At 41.7% G+C, this 21,509-nt stretch overlaps 1 protein-coding gene across 2 annotated transcripts in view; it reads right to left on the reverse strand.

The window, feature by feature from the left end:
* Positions 1–21,509, reverse strand: part of LOC145360102 (cadherin-12-like) — a 547,570-nt gene that overhangs the window by 216,613 nt on the left and 309,448 nt on the right. The window contains exons 1-2 of one of the 2 annotated variants that reach the window (XM_080215065.1): positions 15,879–15,912; positions 15,106–15,210 (exon numbers count right to left, since the gene is read on the reverse strand). The exons of the other annotated variant lie outside the window; for it this stretch is intronic. The gene's annotated coding sequence lies outside the window, so the exon portion shown is untranslated. Of the gene's footprint in view, positions 1–15,105; positions 15,211–15,878; positions 15,913–21,509 lie in introns of those variants that run through there. 2 annotated transcript variants of the gene reach the window in all.

A 21,509-nucleotide genomic window follows, 5' to 3' on the forward strand; every position in this document is an offset into this window, starting at 1 on the left:
AGTCTGAAAAACGTGCTGGTTAGGAGGAATGGCCCGAACAGGTACCAGAATGTGGCGACTGGGGGAATTTCACAATAACTTCATTGCAGTAAGCTTTACTTGTGACTAATAAATAAACTTCATACTTTGTTCTCAAAGTGGGTTGAACTTTTTCTTCTCTTTATGATGCTGCAGTGAGCATATTTCAGAGATGGAGAAATTTCAGTACAGATAGAAGGGCGAGAAAGCTGACTGTGATACGACTGTTAAAAGGAAACTTGAGCAATGCCTTAGCCACCCAGGTGTTAGGCAGTAAATATAGAAAATGCTGGAAAGTTTCAGCAGCTCTAAGGCTCTGTGGAGAGAGAATAGAGCCAAAAATTGAGTGATGAATGGTCATCCTGAATCGAAGCACTGGCTTTATCCTCTCTCCACAGCTGCTGAGATTTTCCAGCATTCCCTGTTTTTGTTTCAGATTCTAGCATCTGCAGTATTTTGCCTTTATCAGGAGTTAAGCAATTTGGCCAACTTAACAGGATAAAAATATATTCGTGCTCCAAGCAAGGCTCGAGGCCTGGTCAAGCTTGGTGGGTTGTAGATGCTTTGAGTTGGTCAGTCAGCTTTTGACCCATTTAGGAAAAGCAACATGAGCCTCTTTATTAGTAAATTCAAAGGACCTGAAGGTTGACACCAGAAGCACCTCGACAATTCACAATATTTTCCTGATACTGGAACCCTCTTGTCCTACTTTCCGGCCAATAAATGGTCATGATGATGGTCAATTTGACGCTTATATATTTTTTTCCCTTTGCTATCACAGCCGTAAAGCTGATTTAATTTAGCTCCTGAATGAGCTGAGCGGTGTTTTGATGGGAACGGCACAAGAAGAGAAGATGGAGTGACAGCTGGATCAGAGAACAGTCTCATTCTCCTGCAATTGGCAACTTTTTCAAAATGCTGCTGGAATATTTACTTACAAAATGGAAAAAGCAATCAAGTGACAAGAGTCACTTTCAGTGAAACAGTCTTGATATGCCTGGAGAGTGAAGTGATTTTAGCAGCATGCTAACCTTTGTTCTCCATTTGACAGAAACAGGATACCGAATTTAGAAACACTCGGAGGCTACAAGGAAGCAGATGTAGCTGGATGCTTATTACAAGCACTCAGGAGGAAGGGATGAGACTTTATTAAAAACATATCTCCAGATATCCAAATCAAGAGTAGGAGTAAACATAGGACCTAACAGCAGGAGTAAGCCCTTCGAGCCTGCTCCGCCATTCATTTTGATCATGGCTATCATCAAACTCAATATCCTGATTCCCGCCTTCCCTCGATCCCTCTAGTCCCGAGAGCTATATCTAATTTCTTCTTGAAATCAGACAATGTTTTAGCCTCAACTACATTCTCTGATAATGAGTGAGCAGGCCATTCAGCCCTTTAAGCTTGCTTCACTATTCAATAAGATTCTGGCTAATCTGGTCAATGGCCTCAGCACCACATTCCACTGACCCCCGATAACCTTTGACTCCCTGGTTAGTCAAGAATCCATCTACCTCTGCCTTAAACATATTTAATGATCCCTGCCTCCACTACTCTTTGAGGTGAGAGTTCCAAGGACTCACAACCTTCAAAGAAAACAATTCTCCTCATCTCGATTTTAAATAGGAGATTCCGTATTTTTAAACTGTGTTCCCTGGTTCTAGTCTCTTCCCCCAAGGGCAACCATCCACTTAATATCCACTCTGTCAAATCCCCTCAGAATTGAATGTTTCAGTAAGATCACCTCTCGTTCTTCTAAACTCCAAAGGACATAGAAGCAAACTGTTCAACCTTTGTTCATAACCGTCCTCCAAAGGTGTACAGGTTAGGTGGATTGGACATGTTAAATTGCACATTAGTGTCCAAAGATGTATAGGTTGGGGAATGAGCCATGATAAATGGGGTTAAATGGATAGAGCAGGAATAAGATGCTCTGTTGGAGAGTCAGTGCAGATCTGATGAGCCAAGCGGTCTCCTTCTGCAGTGTAGGGATTCTATTTTATAATAAGATAATCCCCCATCCCAGTTATCAGTCAAGTGGACTTTCCCTGAACTGCTTTTGGTGCATTTATATCCTTTCTTAAATAAGGAGTTCAAAACTGTACACAATTCTCTTGATGTGATCTTATCAATATTCTGCACAACTGGAGCAAAATATCTCCTTTTTACATTCCATTCCTCTTGCAATAAATGACAACATTCCATTTGCCTTAGTGATCACTAGCTATCCTGCACAGTAATGTTTTGCGATTCATGTGCCAGGATACCCGGATTCCTCTGCCCAATGGAGCTCTACTATCCTCCTCTATTTAAGTGATTTGCTGCTTTTCTATTCTTCCTGTCAAGTGGACAAGTTCACATTTTCCCCACATCATATTCCACCGACCAAATCTATTGCTACTCATTTAACAGACCTATATAGCTCTGCAGATCCTTTACGTCATATTCGTAACTTACTTTGTCATCAACAATTCAGTAACCATACACTCAGTCCCTTATCCAAGTCATTGATAAGTTGTATGTAGTTGAGACCCTAGCACTAATCCCTCTGGTACTCCAGGCATCACACCTTGCCCAACCAAAAATGACCCATTTATACCTACTCTCTTTTTCCTGTTTGTTAACCACTCCTCTACCCATGTGACACGTTATTTCCTACACCATTAACTCTTGGGGTGATTCTCCAGCCCTGTTAACCCCAGGCACAAATCCCACAAGGTCACTGAATTTGGAAAGAGGCCTGAATACTGAGGGAAGAAATTGCTGGGGCCTTGTACAAAATCTTTGTACCCTCTTTAGCCGCAGGAGAGCCGAAAGACCTCTGATTGAAGTATCATAATTTTGTAAACTTCTAAGAAAGTTTCCCACTAAGTTGCAGTGATCTCTCAGCTTCGGCTCAGCCGAAGGGCCTCTTTCTGCACTGTAGTGTTCTACGATTCTATGATGATGATCGACCTTTCCCAACAATAGTTTCAAGTTGGCAGGAAGGGGATCTTGGAGAATCCAGCAATATCAAGCACAGTGAGCTGCCAATCATATTGAAGTATTCTCATAGAAAGCAACTCAGGAAGTTAAATGCATTGAATTTTTCTTATTAGTTTTGTTTTACAAAAAGAGTGAAATAAATAGAATCATAGAATACCTACAGTGCAGAAGAAGGCCGTTTGGCCCATCAAGTCTGTACCGACTCACCCAGGCACTATACCCCTAACCCCACTTATTTACTCTGCTAACCCCCTGACACTAAGGGGCAATTCAGCATAGTCAATCAACCTAACCCCACACAGCTTTAGACTGTGAGTGTCAACCGGAGCACTCGGAGGAAAGCCATGCAGACACGGGGAGAATGTGCAAACACCAGACAGACAGTGTTCCAAGCCAGGAATCGAATGTGGGTCCCTGGCACCATGAGGCAGCTGTGCTAAACACTGTGCCACCATGCTGCCCAATTTAGGACATGAACATGGGATTAAACTAAAAGCTAGAAGCTATATTTTTAAAACCATACTGGAGAAATTTGACATTCAGTAAAAGTAAATCTAGCTTTTCAGGGGCAGTGAAGGTTTACAGCCACAATTATGAACATGGTACATCAAACAATATGCAGTACAGCAAGGTGCAACTATTTCAAATGTTTCCACTGTAAGACTAAGGGAGTGAGAGTGGATGACACTACTGTCATTATGCATTGCTGGCAGAGGGAATGAATGGTTGTGGATGTGGTGCCAATCAAGTAGACAGTTTCCTCCTGATGGTGTTGAACTTCTTGAGGGTTGTTGGAGCTGCACTCATCCAGGCAAACGGGGAGTATTCTTGTGCACTTCTGACTTGAGCCTTAAGGTGGAGATGCTGGCGTTGGACTGGGGTAAACACAGTAAGGAGTCTCACAACACCAGGTTAAAGTCCAACACGTTTATTTGGTATGAATTATTTGAGATTTCAGATCAGAACTCCCCACTCACCTGAGAAAGGAGCAGCGCTCCGAAAGCTAGTGGTGTTTGCTACCAAATAAACCTGTTGAGAGACTTGTTACTGAGCCTTGAGGACAGCTTTTGGGAAGTCAGGAGGCGAGTTACTCACCAGAGGATTCTCAGCCTCTGACCTGCTTTTGTAGCCAAACTGTTTCTACAGCTACTCAGTTTCTAGTCAATGTTAACCCCCCGCAAGGATATTGATAGTAAGAGATTCAGTGATGGTAATACCACTTATTGTCAAGGTGCAATGGTTGGATTGTCACTTGTTGGAGATGGTCATTGTCTGCCACTTGTGTGACTGAGTGTTACTTGCACTTGTCAGCCCAAGCTTGGATATTGCTCAGATCTTGCTGCACATGGCCATGGACTGCTTTAGTATCTGAGACCCCAAGAATGGTGCGGTCATCAATGAACATCCGCACTTCTGACTTTATGATGGAGGGAAAGTCGTTGATGAAACAGCTGAAGATGGTTGGGTCTAGGACACTCTCCTGAGAAACTCCTGCAGAGATGTCCTGGAGCTAAGACGACTGATCCTCCACAATCATGATCACTACAGAATGATAGGGTGGTAATTGGCCAGGTTATTTTTGTCCTGTTTCTTGTGGATAGGAATATCTGGGCAATTTTCCACATTGGCATCTACCTGGCAATGTTGTAATTGTACTGGAAGGGCTTAGCTAGGGCGGGGGGGGGGGGCAGCAAGTTCTGGAGCATCAGATCACAGTACTATTGCTGGAATATTGTGAGGACCCATTGCCTTTGCAGTATCCAGTGCCTTCAGCCATTTCTCGATATCACACGGAGTGAATCAGTGGTTGAAGGCTGAAATCTGAGATGCTGGGGACCTCCAGAGGAGGCCAAGATAGATCATCCACTTGGCACTTCTGGCTGAAGGTTGTCGTAAATGCTTCAGCCTCACCTTTCACACAGATCTGCCGAGCTCCTCTATCATTGAGGATGGGGATATTTGTGGAGTTTACTTATCTGTCACCGTTCACGGCTGGATGTGGCAGGATTGCAGAGCTTAGAACCGTGGAATTGTTTAGCTCTATTACTTGTTCCTTTTGTTATTTGGTACATAAGTTGTCTTGTGTTGTTATAGCTTCACCAGGCTGACACCTCATTTTTAGGTGTGATCGATGCTGCTCCTCACATGCCCTCCTGCATTCTTCATCGAATCCGGTAAGGATCTGGTAAAGAAATGCATAGGATTTCTTGTGTGTGTTGGGATTGTAAGGGTTAAGTGACCATGATATGTCTACACTATCTGTAGCTCTCAACATTTTAAGGGCCTGAATTGTGAAGCTTGTCTTCTCTCTGATGAGTCAGCATTAGTTCTGTCGGTTAGTCTGCATTACCTGAGACACAAAATCATTTTGACTTTCTTTTTTCATTTTATTCTCAACGCCCTCCAATACATCACTATTCCTTTGGATGGCAGTGCACCTAACACCACACAAAATATCCCAAAGGTAATCTTTGCAAAAAGCTGCAGGAAATTAGAATGACTTGTTTTGATTTGCAATCAAATCTCCTTGAGCTCTGTCCTCGAACTTGATTAGCCTTGTCAGTAACTCATTGAAACTTCCTGTGGTTGGTCAGCAATCAGAGTCAATACCTTTCATTTTCCAGCATTGTTGATGGAAACCCAAATGCTCAAAGTTTATGTCTTCTATTCCATGTTGCATTACAGTTCACTATCAACATGAAAATCCATCTGTGACTCCTTAACCAACACACTTTTTTTTTAATATTCATTCCTGGGATATGAGCACTGCTGGCTGGGCCAGCATTTATTGCCCATCTCTAGTTGCCCTTGTTCAGGGGGCAGTTGCGAGCCAACCACGTTGTTGTGGGTCTGGAGTCTCATGTAGGCCAGACCAAGTAAGGATGGCAGATTTCCTTCCCTAAAGGACGTTAGTTCGAAACCCTGTAAAATTCTAACAATCTTTTTTATAGTCATCACCTGGCTATGCAACATTGTACTATCAAAAATTAAGTACTTGCCTCAAAACCATCCCCAAATAACGTGAAACACAGTGCTCCTGTACAGATCTCATAAGATTATATAGGATATTGGACACAAACTCACCACTGGGCCCAGCCAATCCAAAACAGTGCTACTGCTCCACACAAGCAACCTCCCATCAATTCTCATCTATATCTGTCATTGCAGCCAGCTTTTCCTTTCTTCCCAGTGAGCTTGCTAGTTTCCCTTAAATGTACCGACACAATGGCTAGCACTGATCTCACAGCGCAAGGGACCCAGGTTCAATTCTGGTCTTGGGTCACTGTGTGGAGTTTGCACGTTCTCCCCATTTGTTTCCTCCAGGAGGTCCAGTTCCCTCCCACACTCCAAAGATGTGCAGATTAGGTGGATTGGCCACACTACTTTGCCCCTTAGAGTCCAAAGATGTGTCAGAGGATAAGCCATGGAAATTTGTGCGGTTACAGGGATAGGGCAGGGGAGAGGGCCTGGGTAAGATACTCTATCAGAAAGTTGGTGCAGGTTCAATGGGCTGAATGGCCTCTTATGGACCATCAGGATTTTATGATTCGCTATTCATTCAACCACTCCCTGCAGTCGTGACCTCCACGTTCTCATTATTCTTTAGATAAAGAGGTTTTCTCCAAACTCCCTGTTGGATTTCTTGATGACTATCTTACACTGACTGCCTTTTCACACCCCTTTCTGGGTATGAAGCCAATCTCACCAGTAAAATAGGGCCAAGAACAAGTGTGATTCCAAACCAGAATTTTGGCCTTGCACACAATCTTAGCAGCTCACTGCAACTATCGACTAGCATAGCGAGCCAGTAAGATCACGCCCCTCATGTTTATTTATAATATACATAATCAAGTATATTACATCTGCTGATTCTCCTCTATCTATCCTGCTTATTCCCACCTAAAAGAATACTAAGAAATCCATTAGGAATAATTTCTCCTCCATGAAGCCATGCTTACTCTGTTTAATTACATTATGTATTTATAAATGCACTGTAATTACATCCTTTATAACGGAATCAAACATTTTTCCATTGACGGATGTTAAGCTAACTGTTGATTGTTTTTTGTCTCTTTCCCTTTTAATCAATAGGGTGTTACATTGGTAGTTTCCAATCCTCTGGGACTTTTCCAAGTTTAAGAGATGTCCTATTCTTCCTATCAGACGGTGCAGAGGGACCTCGGGGTCCTTGTGCATGAGTCGCAAAAACCCAGCTTGCAGGTGCAGCAGGTGGTCAGGAAGGCAAATGGGATGCTGGCCTTCATAGCGAGGGGGATTGAATATAAAAGTAGGGAGGTCTTGCTGCAGCTGTATAGGGCATTGGTGAGGCCGCAGCTGGAGTACTGTGTGCAGTTTTGGACGCCGCACCTGCACAAAGATATTTTGGCCTTGGAGGGAGTGCAGAGGAGGTTTACTAGGCTGATACCGGAGTTGAGGGGGTTGAGCTATGAGGAGAGGCTGAATAAACTGGGCTTGTACTCGTTAGAGTTTAGAAGAATGAGGGGAGATCTCATTGAGACGTATAAGATGATGAATGGGATGGATAGGATAGAGGTGGAGAGACTCTTCCTGCTCAAAAAAGACAGTAGGACTAGGGGGCACAGCCTCAAGATAAAAGGGGGGCGGTTTAGAACGGAGTTGAGGAGGAACTTCTTCACTCAAAGGGTGGTGAATCTCTGGAATTCTCTGCCCGTTGAAGTGGTGGAGGCTGCCTCGCTAAATATTTTTAAGATGCGGGTTGATGGGTTTTTGATAAGAGAGGGGATTAAGGGTTATGGGGAGAAAGCGGGAAAGTGGAACTGAGCAGCGACAGATCAGCCATGATCTTATTGAATGGCGGGGCAGGCTCGAAGGGCTGGATGGCCTACTCCTGCTCCTATTTCTTATGTTCTTATGTTCACACCTGTACGTGTTGAGCTGCATTTGCCAAATCCTTGCCAATTCTGTAAGTTTATTGATGTCTTCCTGTAAATTGTTGCAGTCTTCTTCAGTATTGACTAATCCCTTCAACTTGGTGTCAACTGCAAATTTAGAAATTAAGTATTTGAGTCGGCAGTCCAAATTATCAATACAAATAGTCAGCAGCAACGATCCCAACACTGATCCTTGTGGAATATCACTTCCCACCTTCTGTAACTCTGAATAGTTACGCTTTACTCCCACTCTCTGCTTCCTGTTTTCAAGCTAGCTAGCAATTCATTCTGCCACTTCATCCATGATTTCACATTCTCAGATCTTATTCATTTAATATAGGAAACCACATTGAAGATCTTTTGAAAATCCAAAATAAATTACATTTGATTATGCTGATAGACTTAGATGGCAAAAGAAAGGAGATTGTTCAAGTGGATTATAAACACCAACGTGGCCTACTTTGGCCAAACAGCCTGTTTCTCTGCTGTATATTGTGTGCATTTCTGTGTGATCTGTAAAGGAGCATTATTTATTCTCTCTGTTACCGCCCCATAAAATTCGAGAAGGTCAGTCAAGCAACAAGACCACAAGAAACTACAAAGGGTTGTGAATGTAGCCGAGTCCATCACGCAAACCCATTCATCGAATCTGTCTACACTTCCTGCGGCCTCAGCGAAGCAGCTGGTATAATTAAGGACCTCATGCATTCTGGACGTTGTCTCTTCCACCGTCAGGAAAAAGATACAAAAGTCTGAAGTTACGTACCAACCCACACTGCAGCTCTTCCCTGCTGCTGTCAGACTTTTGAATGCACCTACCATACATTAAGTTGATCCTTCTCTACTCCCTAGCTGTGGCTGTAACATTATATTCTGCACCCTCTCCTTTCCTTCTCCCCTATGTACTCTATGAACGGCATGCTTTGTCCATATAGCGTGCAAGAAATAATCATTTTCACTGTATACTAATAGATGTGGTAATGATAAATCAAATCAAATTTACGTTTTCCATGATGACTATTCATCTTTTCCAAACGTCCCTCTCTTTCTCCTTTAGTAAGGATGCCTTTTTGTTTTCTTTGATGCTAAGCTGTCTGGTCTATAATTCCCTGGACATGTTCTGCTTCTTAAAAATTACATTCATTATCCACCAACAACCCGTGACTACACTTTATTCTAACAGTTATTAGAAATGAATTGTAATGCTTCAGTTAGCCAACCCACAGAATCTTTTAAAATACGTGGATGTCATCCATCTGGACCAGGGGCTTTATTCCCTTTGAACTTGTTCAATACACTCCGTTTGTTTTTACAATTTTAAATACACTTATTTCATTGCTCATTTCATCATTCAATGTCACATATATTGTTCTGTTTCCCTGGTAGCAATGAAGAGAAATAAATATTTAATACCTCTGTCATCTCTCTACCCCACCTGGTATTATCCTGTCTATCCTTTAATGGTTATCATCCCAGTTTTCTACTTTTTATTCACCTGCTGTAAAATATTTTTATTGTGTTACGTTCCATAAAACAGATAGTTTAGCAATAATACCATGAGGCTATTAATCCAAAAATTCAGCTAATGTTCTGGGGATCTGGGTTCGAAACATATCACAGCAGGTGGTGGAATATGAGTTCAATTAGGGAAAAAAATCTGGAAGTGAGAATCTATTGATGAAACCATTGTCGACTGTTGGAAAAATCCATCTGGTTCACTAATGTCCTTCAAGGAAGGAAATCTGTCATCCTTACCTGGTCTGACCTGCATGTGAATCCAGGGCCATAGAAATGTGATTGCCCTTTCGAGGGAAGTTGAGAGTCAAAAAGGGGATGGACAATAAACGCTGGCCAGCCAGCGACACCAACGTCCCATAAATGGATTTTAAAAATTCAACATTCTGCTTTGTTATCCTAATTTTTTTTTTTTACTTCTTTCTTCATCTCTACAATCTCTGTTGTCTGTATAGTTCACATTTGTCTCTTTCCCCATGTCTTTATTTATTGACTGAATCCCACTCATGTTTAAATACTCCTTTCCTTCAGAGAAAGATTATTATTCCTGTGTCGTGTTGAACATGCTTTTAAATGTTTTCCACTGTTGTTCCGTGTTGTTTTCTAATCGAGTTGCTCATTTTATTTTCCCCAAGGACTATTTGCATCCCCTCAAAAGGAGCCCTTTTCCAATTTATTAACTTGGTTTTTGTCCTATTAAAGTCTTTCTCTATTGTCATTTTAAATGTATCACATTAGGTCATTCTTGTCCAGATTTTGCCTTATTTTTACTTTTCTGTTCTGCTCTGGTTCATTCTACATTACCGATTCCAATAGCAAGTATCACTTGTTGGGTTTTTACATACTGGGTTGGAAGTCTGCACACATTGTAGGAATTCCAATCTCCTTTATGTTCCTCCTCTGTCCAGTTAATGTCACAGTAGCTGAAATCACCCGTGATTATTATTCAATGCTTTATTTTACTTAAATTCCCTAATTTGTCTGCATATTTCTTCCTCTAGATCCCTTCCATTTACAGATTGAGGAGGTCTGCAGCCAACACCAATTAGTCAAATGGATCCTCTACCATCTTTTATCTCTATCTATATAGATTATGTTACTGTCTGCTGAAAGCTGCGTCCTTTTTTCCTGTTACCATTACGTTATCCTGAATAAGTGCAGCTGCTCCCTCTCCCTGTTTTTGAAAATCTTATACCTTGTGGTGTTTAATTTCCAGTGCTGGTTGTTCTGTGTCACTAATTCTGACTATATCTAGGGTCTCCTAATGCATGATTGCCTCCAGCTTTTTTTAAAAATATGGCCACTGCCTGACCTGCTATACAGACACATTGTAAGTAGGATTTCCTCTCACTTTATGTTTAACAATCTTTTTTGAATTCTATTCTATAATCCTATTTAATCACTTGCAACAATGTCCTCCATTACTTTAATCTTTCCTGTGGTCTTCTGTTCTGATCTGTCTATATTTAGGCTGCTTATATTTCTTGTAGATCTCTCCCTACAGTCCTTCCATCTCACTGCCTTAACTAGTTTAAGGTCTTTGCCACCTTCTATATACCCTTTCTGCAAGGAGATGGGTCCTATCCCGGTTCAGGTGGAGACTAATCCTCCAGTTATAGCTCCTTCCCGTCCCAGAATGCTGCCAGTGTCACATGAAAAGGAACTCCTCTTTCTAACACCAGCCCTTTGGCCACCTACTAATTCTCCTAATCGGTTTGCTCCTATGTCATTTGCATGTGGCAAGAAGCCTCACAACACCAGGTTAAAGTCCAACAGGTTTATTTGGTAGTAAACACCACTAGCTTTCGGAACGCTGTTCCTTCGTCAGGTGAGTGGAGAGTTCTGATCGCAAACAGGGCATACAAATGCACACACAGTTTACAGAATACTGATTAGAATGCAAGTCTTTAGAGCTAATCTGTTATTCAAGAACTCTCCATTCACCTGACGAAGGAACAGTGTTCCAAAAGCTAGTGATGTTTACTACCAAATAAACCTGTCAGACTTTAGCCTGGTGTCATGAGACTTCTAACTGTGTTTATCTCAGTCCAACACTGGCAGCTCCACATCATTTGCATGTGGCTCAGGTAATAATCCAGACATTATTATTATCCAAATTCTCTCTTTTTAGTTTCAAGCCTAACTCCTGAAACTCTTTCATCAGGACTGCTTCACTGTTCTTACCATGATGTTTCTTCAAATATTGATCACAATGACTGGATTTAACCCCTCCCTTTCCAAGTTCCTCTCCAGCCTTCATGACATATCCCTTACCCTGGCACTGGATGGACAGCTCATTCTTGGCTGCAAAGGATGTGACCGACATCTATCTCAAGAGAGTCCACAGTTTTTACCATTTGTCTATTCAACTCTTTCTCCATTACTGAATGCCAGGTTGATCGATCTGCATCGTGACTGTCCTCTGTGCAGCCTTTCTCTATGTCTTCACAGGTGAGTATATCGTACCTGTTGGAAATGTCTGCAAGACCTTCTTCTTAACCTTTCCTAAATCCCTGCTACCCAACTTGCTGTGATTTATCCTGGAGTGTGATTATAACTGTCCAGAAATTTATGCCTCAGAATTTCTCCAAATCTCATTCCAGCTCTGTAGCTCTGAGCCAAAGAAATTTGAGATGGAGACAGATGTGTTTGCTCGGTGTCCTGTATCTTGCTGTCCACAAACTCCTATATTCTGCAATCCAGACATCTTCGTAGGTGTCAGTTTCCACCCAACCTTAGACTATGCATTGATCATCATCTAGCCCCGAAAACCAATGTCCAATTCAGCTAATAAATCCTTCCATCATCCCTAGCCTCCCTTAAAACCTTTACCAGAGAAACAATATAAAGTGTCTTTTTGAAAAATGTAGAATTTGACAGCGGCTTGTTCTCAGTCCAATCTCTTAGTTTTTAACTCAAAAACATCTGGTGGTTTTCTGAAGCATATTTAATTGCTTCTAAAGTACATTAATGTTAGTTTATAACACACACTATTAACTTGTCTTTACTCTCCGTGGAATTTGACTGACCTGTAGTGCATTCTTAACATTGCCACTTCCAGAGTTTGTAGCTTTTTAAATTTTAATTTGCTCTTAAATTCTTACTGAGTACTGCCTGCACTCTGTAAATAGGCATTCATCATAGCCACGTAATCCCTGTGTGTACTTTCGTCCACAGACAGTAGGTTAACTGGGTTATCATTTTCACATTAACACCATGCTGAAACATTGAGGTTTACCATTCTGTACTTTTTATCCACTTTCAATGGTTTAAGTGGAACTGACAAAGGTATCTGACAAAATTACAGATGGGTCTGTTTTGATTTCTGATTTTTATTGAGTTATTTCCCTGTGAGGAAACCAACCACTAAACTAGTTTAAAGAGCTGGGCAGTGGTTATTCTTTTAGGTTTTATTGTTTTGTTCAGAAGTAGGAGATATGGGACATCGAGGGTGAAAATGATAGCAACATTCTGTCTCTTTATGTCTTTGCTGTGTCCAAAGGCTTCATTTTAAAGAAATGAGAATCAAGAATTGTCTTCACCGGGGAAAAGCAAAGTCCAATTTTGACAAATACACTGCTTTAATTTGGAAAGAATATACAAAGCAATACGAGACAAACTTTTGCTTTGGGGTAGATGAGAACAGTGATTTGTATTGTAAAGGGAGAGAGTTTAATGATAAATCACTTACATTGCTTCCTTTGTCATAATGCAGTACTTGGCCGACTCCCAGATATTCTTAAAGTGAGAGTTTACTGTATTATAAATAATAAAAGGTACTTGGGAGAGAGTCAAAGGAGCTGTCCGGTCAAGATTGAGCCGTTACCAATAGAACTTCTACCTGAGCAGTTCATCTGTTAACATTGTCTTTTTTTATTGTAAGATCATCTGAAGAAAAAAAAATCACTAAAAGCAGTGAAGGGTTACTTCATACCCCAGCCAACATCTCTGAAGCAAGCCAAATGTTTTATACCCTTCACAATATCATATTCACCTGGCACCAGAGAACAGGTGGGGCATATGTAGCCAGCTCACTGGCACATCTGGCACTGCAGCTGGGTGACCATGAAGGCTGGTGGCACCAATTTATTTCAATGGCCTGGGTATATTACAACATTTTTTTTGTGTGTGGGCTACAAGGACATCCAATGGAATGCCTGCAGGTCAGATTCAATTTCTGTTCAGTGGCAAACAAAGGCCATTTAACCCTTTCTCGTGCCAGTCAGTTGCTTAACTCTTTGAAGGCCCAACTGGCATTCTGCAAAGAAATAACATCCAATATTTTCAATAGTTTAATTATGTTAGTAAAAATACAGGTAGGTTTTTTTTCAAGGCAGTTCCTTAGGTTTGGTGGATTTAGCCCATTCTATTTTAATAGGCTTGTAAAAGTCACAGTGTTAGGTGGGGATTAAACCACACGTGGCTGATTTGAGAACTGAAACAATGTGATTAAAGGTTAGTTACTGCTGTAATTCAATCTCCCTGTTCAAAAGCCTTTTATAAAAACTGTCTTTAGATCATCTGAATTCCTCAGCAGAGTAATAACCTTGCAATCTTCTCCCAAATTGTCCATTATTTCTCATAGCTATTTTCCCAGCAGATACACACCAACTGGGAATTAGTCAAAATAATTCACCACAGAAAGATATATCTGAATAATCACTGAGATAACCATTAAAGATTGCCAAAGCAGTACATCACCTGCTTATTTCCCCTAAAGATTAACCAGAAAAAAAAAGCTGAAAGTTTTGCAAGAGTTTGGATTTCCAAAAACATCACTTTAAAAAAGACAAGTAGACTGGGTGAGTTGTGAACTCTCTGTATTATCAGTATTACAGTGCCATGTCCTTCTTGCACCAGTTGGCAGCAAGTTGAATCAAATCATAGAACCCTACAGAGCAGCAAAAGGCCCTTCAGCCCATTGAGTCTGCACTGAACACAATCCCACCCAGGCCTTACCCCCCATATCCCTACATATTATACTCACTAATCCCTCTAATCTACACATCCCTGGACACTAAGGGGCAATTTCTTAGCATGGTCAATCAACCTAACCCACAGATCTTTGGACTGTGGGAGGAAACCGGAGTACACGGAGGAAACCCATGCAGACACAAGGAGAACATGCAAACTCCACACAGACAGTGACCCGAGCTGGGAATCGAACCCAGGACCCTGGAGCTATGAAGTTGTGCCAGCATTGCAATGCAACATATTTGCAGATGAGTAACAAATGCACAGACAGCACGTTCATAATGATGGCATGCAGGACTGCATGCAAACACTTCTTCAACAGTTTTCAAAGTGCTAAGCCCAATACAACAATAGCCATGTACTGTACTGACCACTGTATTCAAACAACACTCAGAAAACAGCAGCTGCACAAAAAGAGAAAAAGATCATTCAAAAGCAGAAGCATTAATGTTTCTTTTCCCCATCAATTATCAAATAATAAATACCCTACTTGTCAGAGCAGAAAACACTACCTCCTCTTTCCACCTCTGCACAGTATCTTATTTACAAGGGCAAAATAGTGATGGGGCATTGCAGATCAAATGCAAAAAACATCAGGGTGGAATACAACAAAGCAAATGTCAACTCAAGTCTTTATTGTCTAACGGTGCTTCAGCACTGAGGCTCTGAAATGCGGGCATTGCAAAGAGAGGCACTTACCTTAATTGAAACTCTCTTGTTGATGAAGCTGCACTCGAATATAATCAGCTGTGTTGATATCAGTCGAATCCCTCAATATTCGGTCGGGTCTTCACGTAAACTTCACTGTGTTTAAAGTAACGGGGGGGGGGGGGGGGGAACAGAAGCAAATTCCTTTGAGATGTGAGGGCAGATTGCATGCAGCACGTTTCATTCAGAGGCTTGTATGTACATTTAGCGCTCGGAACCCGATGCGCTCCCGTCCGTTCCCCTGAGCTGTGGGATGTTCATTGACCTGATTAATAAATTAAAGAAAAAACAAATGTCCCCCGTGCGGAGAGCTTCTTGGTCATTGTGGATATTTCTGTGGAAAGGCTGGATCATTTGGGAATTGTGTCTGTTCCAGGCTGATGGGCTTTGGAATTGTCGCAGCGGGAGTGCAGAGAAGATGCTTAGTTAAAGTGAGCACTAATCAGAAAGGATTTGTCTTCATACATTGCACGCTCCTGACACACTGTGATCTAACCAGAAAGACTTGGGAACTGCTGACTGTGACTATAGATCTGTTCGATAATAACCTGCATCCCTCTAGTTTCTCGGATCCACCAAAGAATTTATGTATTAATAAAGCCTTCAGTGCAGAGTTATCGCATGCGATTCCTCCCCTTAAACATTTATTGGAGGGAGGGAGAATAGTACACATGGCAAGTGCAAAACAGAATTAACAAAATGTTCCTGCCTTGCAGCTGTCATGATAAGTAAGCAAACAAATGTTAAAGTGTATATGTACTTACAGACTTAAAAGAAACACAGCAAATCCATTCTCCCTGGCCACTGATGTTATACCACTCGCACAGTTCTTCAGTGAAGATATTTAAAAGATAAGTCAAGCTCAGTTTATTCACAATAATGCGCTGCAACCTCCACAGCTGTTATTTCAGAGAGTTTAGCCAGCATTTCCTTATTTTGCCCTAACACATTCTGGACACACAGTTTTCCAGGAGTCAATTTAGATTACATGCTGGAATGACATCACAGGCAACTTTCGCACTCTTCTGTGCCCATCACACCTCACCAGCAGCAACTGCCAATTTATCCAGGGCCACAGCAGCTAAATCTTCACTAAAACATACTTCTGCAGCTGTCAATCCTCCTTTTATCAGCAATAGTTCAATGGAGAAAAAGTTACTTCAGTTATTCATGTGTTGCAGAGAAGCGGCTGACAACAGATGTGTCTACAGCTTCCTGGCACATGCAAACCATTCTGGATATCATTAGGATTATTATTAGATAGCAGGAAATGTTTTTTTTAGATGCTAATCTAATCTTGATTTTACATGATGGTTTTAAATTCTTTGATCTCAGCCTAGGAGTAATGATAATATCAGACATATTGGATTACAAACCTGGACTTAATTCCTATGATCTGCAACGTAACTATGATGAATCATTGCTTCCTACTGTACAAAAAGGGGGCCATTTGACCCATCATGTCTTTGCTGGCTCTTTTGAAAAGCTGTTTGTGAATTCATACACCTTCTGCATGTTCAAATTTCCTACATTCTGATTTGTTACAGGGTTCATTCTACAATAAGGCCCTGAAAAAAAATCATGCAAACCCAAAACTCTTTCTCTCTGCACAGATGCTGCCAGAGCTGTTGAGTTTTTCCAGCATTTTCTGTTTGTGTTTGTGATTTTCAGAATTCGCAATAATTTAATAACATAATATTTTGAATTTTCTATATGTTGTTGATACTTTAAAAAACGCCATTGCAATTTTATTGAAAAATAAATGAAAGCAGAATGAGAGGAGAACCAAAACACAGTGTCAAATGTTTCTTCAATGAAGAGTAACACATTTCTGATGTCAGTCCTGTCTTTTCACAATTGACAACAGAAGTGAGCTTGTCAGTAATATTTGATTTGATTTATTATTGTCACATGTATTACCATACAGTGAAAAGTTTTGTTTCTTGCATGCTTTACACACAAAACGTATCATTCATAGAGGAGGAAAGGAGTGCCAAATGTAGTGATACAATCATAGCTAAGGTGTAGAGAAAGATCAACTTAATGTAATGTAAGTCTATTCAGAAGTCTGACAGCAGCAGGGAAGAAGCTGTTCTTGAGTCAGTTGGTACATGACCTCAGACTTTTGTATCTTTTTACCAATGGAGGAAGGTGGAAGGGAGAATGTCCGGGGTGCGTGGGGCCCTTAATTACGCTGGCTCCTTTGCCGAGGCAGTGGGAAGTGTAGACAGTGTCAATGGATGGGAGGCTGGTTTGTGTGATGGATTGGCTACATTCATGATCTTTTGTAGTTTCTTGCTGTCATGGGCAGAACAGGAGTCATATCAAGCTGTGATACAACCACAAAGAATATTTGCAGATGAGAAATGATGGGCAGAATTTTCTCTGAGCCCACTTGTTTCCAGTAGGAATCATAATAGCTGGAGAATTGGGCATTGGGCAAATTATTGGGTTGACACCCCAAACCTGTCATGTTGCTCCCAGCCCACCTAAACAGCCCCGATTGGGTCCCGACCCACAGCGGGTGAGAACCCAATTAATATTCAAATGAGCCAGTTAACATTTAATCAGCAGGTTAAAAACCTGATTGAAGTAGATCCCACTATTTACCCACCTCCCATGTGGAATCTGCAGTGGGTGAGCTTTTATGTAGATCCTCACAGACGAGAACCTGATGTGTTGGGTCCCAAGGGACCAGGAAGTATCACCAATGAGAGTTTCCTCTCCACCCCACACCACACAGGCATGACGTTTACCCGACACTCCTCTCAGCACCCCTTCAGGCTACATGCCTTGACAGGGCAAACGGTGCACCTCCCTTTGGCACTGACACCCTGGCCTGATGCCTTGGGCCATGTGGTCTAGGTGCAGTGGCCATTTGCCCCATGCTACTGTCAGGCTGCAGAGGAAGGGTCCCTCAAGGGTCCTGGATGTTAGGTGCACTCAGGCTGGGGGTAAGGGGTTGACCTCACCACTCTCCACTGAGATGGGGTTACCATGGCTGGACTGCCCCTTCCAGCCTTGTCAGATCAGAAGATCACATCATGGTGATCCAAGGCAGCTCTGTGATCAACATCTGCATTCCTGTGTGCCAGCCATGTAGATTCCAAAGTGTCCAGCTCACTTTAATCTCTATATCCACCCCCCCTCCCCCCAGGTCACCTGGCAGGATTTTAAAATCATTGCAGCGCTCCGTTCTGCAGCAGGGATTTCCCTTTCTCCTCGCTGACTTTGGCAAGGTCAGCAAGATGTAACAAACTATAAGATGAAGACATGTAAAATCGCCAGCTCCAATGCACCCCCCGCCCCCATGGATTCAATGAATTCTAGCCCATTTTGAGCAAGAGGTCAGAGAGAGCACACACTTCATTGCAAGAGCCTTGAATAAACCTATATCCAGGATAACAATTGCAGACACCATAGTAGCCTTCTCAAAGGTCAAATCATAGAAAACAACTGACCCAGATGAGGTACCTGGAAGAGCACTGAGGTCCTGTGTGGACCAGCTGGTGGGGATATTCACAGACATCTTCAATCACTCTTTACAACAAACTGAGATCCCTTCTGCTTCAAGAAGACACTATCATCCTGGTACCAAAGGCAGCGTGCCTTAAAGACTATTGGCCAGTGGCTCTGACATCCATCATTGAAAGGCTAGTCATGGCATGAATCAATTCAGGCCTCCCAATTGCCTGGATCCACAACACAAATCTGTGTCCTCAGCCCCTTGCTACCCTTCTTATACACCTCACTCCCCTCCAACTCAATTTTCAAGTTTGCTGATGACATCACTGTAGTGGGTCGGATCTCAAACAGTGACGAGACATAAAATAGGAAAGAGAAAGAGAATCTGGTGAATTGGTGTGATGACAATAATCTCTCCTGGACTGTCAAAAAAAGAAGGGGTAGTCATCGACTTCAGGTGATTTGGTGGAGGGCATGTTCCTGTCTACATCAATGGGGACAAAGTAGAAATGGTCAAGAGCTTCATGCTTTTAGACATCCAGATCACCAACAACCTGTCCTGGTCCCTCCATGCTGATGCTATAGTTAAGAAAACCCACCACACCTCTACTTTCTCAGAAGACTAAGGAGATTTGACGTGTCAGCTACAATTCTCACCAACTTTTACAGATGCACAATGGAAAACATTCTTTCTGATTGTATCACAGTTTGGTATGGCTCCTACCTTATCCAAGGCCTCAATAAACTGCATAGGGATATGAACAAAGCCCAATCCATCATACAAATCATACTCCCATGTCTACACTTCACACTGCCTTGCAAAAAGCAGCCAGCATAATTCAAGACCCCACACACCCTGGACATTCTCTCTTCCATCTTCTTCCTTTGGGAAAAAGATACAAATGCCTGAGGTCACTGACCAACTGACTCAAGAACAGCTTCTTTCCTGCTGCTACCAGACTTTTGAATGGACCTACCTCACATTATATTGATCTTTCTCTACACCTAGCTATGGCTGTAACACTACACCCTGCACTCTCTCGTTTCCTTCTCAATGAATGGTATGCTTTGTCCATATAGTCTGCAAGAAATAATACTTTTCAGTATATACTTATGTGACAGTAACAAATCAAATCAAAGCAAGCAGCCGTAGGTGTGAACAGTCCCCTTTGAAGTTTTCTGGCGATAGCAATTTCACCATGGGGTGTCGGGGGAGGGAGGACAAGGAGCATGCTGAATGTCTTCTTCACCACTCTGTCCACTTGTGACTCCACTTTCAAGGAGCTATGAACATGTACCCGTAGATCTCTTTGTTCTGTAACTCTTCCCAGTGCCCTACCATTAACTGAGTAAGTCCTGCCCTGGTTCAATCTACCAAAATGCATCAGCTCGCATTTATCTAAATTAAATTCCTTCTGCCATTCATCAGCCCACTGGCCCAATTGATCAAGATTCCGTTGCAATTGGAGATAACTTTCTTCACTGACCACCATGCTTGCAATCTTAGTGTCATCTGCAAACTTACTGAAAGGAAATGAAAATAAATGCAGGTGGCTTGAACAGAAATCCCAGATTACAGAATCCCAAATTAAATTAGGAATCCAGACTGAAACCAACATTTTTCTTTCTATTTTGTCCTAAACGGGAAGAAAGGATAGTTCCTTTCAGGGCTGATTCCACTGACTAATTGGGATCTCTTTATAGTAAAACAAGCTTTATTTAATAACACAGTTTAAATATAACTCTAACAAATGTCATAGCATAGCTATTAACAGTTGAGTAATATTTAAAATTGAAAGGAAGCAACTTTACTTTTTAAGTTTATTGCAGTTTCAGTTCCAAATAGGCAATCTTCCAGCACATCTTTGGACTGTGGGAAGAAACCAGAGCAGAAACAGAAACCCACGCAGACACATGAAGCCATTAAGCTTTTGACTGCCTATATTGTCAAAAATACTTTCCAGAAAAAATATTTCAAAGAAAACATTTAGAGAGTATTCAGTAACATACCAGCTCATGCCTAATCATTTTCCTTGACCTAATCTTAAAAGCAAGCAACGTGAATTAAAAATATTTTCTCATTTCCGAATCACAGATTTAACTTAATTAACAGGATGGCAAAAAGGAACATCTATTTTTGAATGAATTATGGAAATATGTCAAAGTTACAATGTATTTTAACCCAATCAGTCTGTCATCGATGCAAAGTAATTGTTTCTGTATAGACCAACTCAATTTGTATCTTGCCCTAACCCTTTGACCCACCTCTACTTATGCAACTGAACCTTAGTTGTTGACCTGTTTTTGGCTTACTTCTCATAACAGATACGATGTTATTTTTACATGTCCAAGAAGTCTAATCATTGTTTGTACTTTATTATTGGAAATTATCTCAATGAATCAACCTTAGTGCATCAAGGTGTCCTGAGGTGCCTCAAAAAAAAGGCAGAATCGAAGCTTGGGCCTGATTTTAATGTGGGGACAGGAAAAGGGGAATCTTGATCTCAAAAACAGATGGTGAATCTATGGAGCCCTGAAATGTAGAGAGTCTGCCAATCTTAACAGTGAGATTCCCTTTGAATTGACATACCCAGAGTCCTGGGACCTTTGGGAAGGCTCTGAGCACGAGTACAGCATCACAAGATCATAACGAGGGATCCATGGGTACAGTTCATAACTGTTAGTGAAGGAGGGGGCATTCTCAAGGGTATCAGGGAAAATTGGGAGTTGGGGGCACCCCAGGGTAAAGGAGACGCAAGACTTTATTTCCTGCTGCTCCTCCCAGTCTGACAGAGGAAATCTTCAGTTATATTTTTTGGAATTTACCCGATGGGGTCATTCTGGTTCATGGGGCCTGGTGAAGTTGGAAGTCACCCTCGTGACCAGTCTGTGGAATATTGCTGCAGTCTAACCCCAAAGAGTCTGTAATG

Source organism: Carcharhinus amblyrhynchos, chromosome 2, assembly GCF_965287045.1.
Source record: "Carcharhinus amblyrhynchos chromosome 2, sCarAmb.v2.hapA, whole genome shotgun sequence".
Lineage (NCBI taxonomy): Eukaryota > Metazoa > Chordata > Chondrichthyes > Carcharhiniformes > Carcharhinidae > Carcharhinus > Carcharhinus amblyrhynchos.